Below are 4,152 nucleotides of genomic sequence, written 5' to 3'. Positions count from 1 at the left end.
TCTGGATTGGCCCAGCTTGGATGTTTGTAGTTAGTGGCCAATCCAGGACTGAATTCTCTCAGACAGAGTCGGAGAGAGCTGCCTTGTTATCATTCTTTACTTTTCTATTCTTAGCTTAGCAAGCTTCTGAAAAGCTCTCCTGCTTTTTCTTTTTAGTATAGTTTTAATAGATTGGATATATCATGAAATAATAAATCAAGACTTCTGATCATGGAGTCAAAGATCTCGTCTCTTCCTTCACCCAAGAGCCCTTGTGACCATCGTCACAGCAGTGCTCTGACCCAGAGTTAGAGGAATTCATGTCCAGCCAGCAGGGAGGGTTTAGACTGCCCACGACCAAGATCCATGAACCCAAAGTACTGCAGCAGCTGCAGATCCTCCCCCACAGCTGGGCCCTGTGATTAATGCAATGTGCTTGCAGGGAGGGAGTTCCTTTGGGATGGGGCAGGACTGGAAGGGATGGTTCTGGCATGGATCAGCAAGGCCAAGCACCAAGCAAATGGATCCCAACCTGCATTTTGTGTGAAATCCTTCTCTCCAGTGAACAGCTGTCACACTGCTCCCTGCTGGTCCTCTCCACACAGCTTGGGCTCGCCAAGGTTCCTCTAGATGGGATCAAGGAAGCTTTAACTCATGTCACTCAGAGGACAGGGTGGCTACAAATTGTTCTCTGAAGGAGCATTTCTCTCTCTGATGCACAGCAAAGCTCAGACTGGACATCTGACGGTGACAAAGCAAAAGTCCTTCTGAAATTTGGGAACCAAAGCTCTCACCAGAGCATGGGCACAGGTCAGGAGGACAGCTGAGTTTTCAATGGTCAGTGGCAGGTGCTACAGAGAGTTCCAAAAGAGGCCCTGATCTTGGAAATATCTTCTGTACCTTCAGGGCATATGGAGTTACAGAGATTTGCCCACACCTGATGTCACAGAATTCACAGAATGACCAGGTTGGGAGAGATCTTCAAGGCCATGGAGCCCAGCCCAGCCCCTGGCACCCAGTGCCACATCCAGGCTTGTTAAACACCCCCAGGGATGGTGACTGCACCCCCTCCCCGGGCAGCCATTGCAGAACTTTATCCCCCTTGCTGGAAAAGCTTTTTCCTGCTCTCCAGCCTGAATTTCCCTTGGCACAGCTCGAGGCTGTGTGCTCTGGTTGTGTCAGAGCTGCTGGAGAAAGAGCCCGAGCCCAGCTGGGCACAGGCACCTTTCAGGGGCTGCAGGGAGTGCTGGGGGCAGCCCTGAGTCTCCTTTTGTGCAGGCTGAGCACCCCCAGCTCCCTCAGGGGTTCCTCTCAGGGCTTGTGTTCCCAACCCAGTTGCCCTCAACTGTCATTGAATCATAAATTCCTAAATATCCTGGGTTGGAAGGATCATCAAGTCCAACTCCTGGCCTGCACAGGACTACCCCAAAAATCATATTGTGTGTCTGAGAGTGCCAGGAGTCTGTGAGCAAGACAGGGAATGATTGGAGGTCTCCCAAATCTTGGACTTTCTCCCAGCCTTTCCTCCTTCCCAGTGCACTTTGCAGAGTCCTGGTTTTAGGGCAAAGTGAGGCACTTCAAGACAGCATCAACTGCCTCATGAAAGCCTTTCCAAAGCATAAAAAGAGCTTGGTTCAAGTGTGAAAAGCCCAAGGCTGAGGGACAGTGAGAGCTGGAATTCCAGCTGCCTGTGTATCTCATGGGATGGAGACAGCCTCAAGTGGAATTCCTTCCCTTGCCATGAATGATGCATTTGGGACACCTCCAAGACCTTGAATCTCTTCCTCTCCTGCTCAGCTTTCTCAGTTATCCACATCCCTTCTGCAACAGACAACCAACCCAGCAGGAGGTTAAAGGACTCCCTACTCCCTGAATTATCCCAGTTTACTCCAAAACACCCACATGAAAGCAGCAAACGAGTTAAAATCAAGCTAAATTATGACTTTTTGCAATAATTTGCCTTCTGCTGATAAAGAATTATTTCCAAAGAGTCAGCAGCACAATGCACTGCTGTTTTGCCAGTGGGCCAAATCACTTTTATCCTTCTTGGCTGAGAAACACAGGCACTCACACAGTGTCTGTTCCATCCATAGCTGAGCATCCATGCGGGATTTTCCATCTATTCAGCCATTTCTCAGAGGGCATCTGACCTTATTTAACAAGCCCTTAATTAGGTGAAAGCAAATGCGAGGGAGAGCGGAGTTCAGCCTCTGATATTGCTGAGGGTAATGAGGAGTGTTCCAGGGGCAGCAAAGAACAATCAAAGAGAACAAAAGTTGCCTTTGCTGCCAGCTGGGATTACACTCATTGCTTGAGAGGCATTGAGTGAACTCTAGGAACTGCTCTTGCCTATCAATTTTGTGCAGGGCTGCCCAAGAGTGGGACAACTGGCAAGAAATGGGTGGTTGGGAGTCCTCTGCTTTGGAGGATTTAGAGGGAAAGGAACGTGACACATTTTTGCAAAGATGGTGAATTCGACCATGTTTTGGGCATTTTAGAAACTCTGGTGGCCTTGATTTTATGTAGGATGTCAGTCTGGTTTGGGAGCAGCCAGTTATGGAATCACAGAATGGTTTGGGCTGGAAGGGACCCTAAAGATCATCCAGTTCCACCAGGGACACCTTCCACCATCCCAGGCTGCTCCAAGCCCCATCCAGCCTGGCCTTGGGCACTGCCAGGGATCCAGGGGCAGCCACAGCTGCTCTGGGCACTCTGTGTCAGGGTCTCACCTCCCTAACAGCCAAAAATCTCTTCACCACTGCCTGATAATTAATCCAAGGAAGAGATGATGCTGCCAATACCCTTCCAGAAGTCCTGTAGAAGACCTGACCACCTCCAAAGAGTGCATGTGCACAGCGGTCATCTTTCACAGCCCCTTCTAAATCAATATTCAAAGATAGCAGAATAACAGAAATCTGCAAAAACAGCACCAAAATTTACAGTTTCTGGGTGCCTTTGCTGCTTTTAAATCCCCGGGTTAAAAAGTCACACCTATTAGATAATCTCAGCTTTCTGTTTTCAAAAATCTTTCTGCATCTTCTGGGTCTGGCGCAATGATGAAAAACGTGGTCTGCACACAACCTGATGGCTCACAACAAAACAAATTCAAATTAAAATAAAACAAACAAACAAAATCTCTTGAGTTATTTTTAAAACTTGTGATCTTGAGCCAGTGTTTTTGGGGACAGCCTCAACCTGACAATCATCTAGAAACAGCCACTCCAAATCCAGGAGTTAATGCTGCTCGATATCTTGTGCAAAGACCACATTTGAAGAAATTAAGCCATAATTAAGCAAAGTTATTAATGACTGCTTTAACTAATTGATACAATTACATAAGCAGCAGACAAGATTTTAATCAGTGGTCATGAAACCAGAAGTAAACTGGCCAGACACCCCCCCTCCTCTTTGGCAGCTAATTTGCAAACAATAATTCTGCTGCTGATAGTGACTCAGCAGCTGAGGGGAGAAGAATAAATCTCAGGAGACAAATAGGTATAAGCCTTCCCCATTTTAATGAGAAACAGACACAAAAAGGCCAAAAAGACCCTGTCAACATGATTTGCAGTACAGTTACTTAATTTTTACCAAATGTGCTTTCTGCCACGCTTTGGTTGAAGTACATATTTATTTGATATTTCACTGGCAAAGTTTAAAAGAGCCTCCAAAATACCCATCTGCTTCTGCTACGCATGACCCTACCAGCCTCACCTCCGACACACTGTAATGGTTTTAGGGAATGATAGCACTGCACAGATGTGATTTATTCACAGATTGTGGGTGACTTTCTGCTAATTTACAGGGGGAAAGCACAGCTTTCCACTGGAGCGTGAAGCTGACCCACAGAACAAACCTGCCTGCACAGGGAGGGACAGAAAATCTCCTTCCTTGAGGCAAACACTGAATCGCAGAATGGTTTTAAGGGACAATAAAAACCCATTTCCACCCCTGCGATGGGCAGGGACACCTTCCACCATCCCAGGTTGCTCCAATGTCCAACCTGGCCTTGGACACTTCCAGGAATGGGTAAAGTTACTCATAAGTAACACAAGGTTGCTCAAAACCTGGTTGCAGAACAGTCTTCCTTAACCTTCAGTAAACCAAAAGTAAGAGGAAGCTCAAACCATGAGATTTAAATAAAAACCAAATTCCCCCCCCTGCCATGGGCAGGGA

Source organism: Geospiza fortis, unplaced genomic scaffold (assembly GCF_000277835.1).
Source record: "Geospiza fortis unplaced genomic scaffold, GeoFor_1.0 scaffold129, whole genome shotgun sequence".
Lineage (NCBI taxonomy): Eukaryota > Metazoa > Chordata > Aves > Passeriformes > Thraupidae > Geospiza > Geospiza fortis.
The sequence above is the reverse complement of the archived record's forward strand: the minus strand, read 5'-3'. Positions refer to the sequence as shown.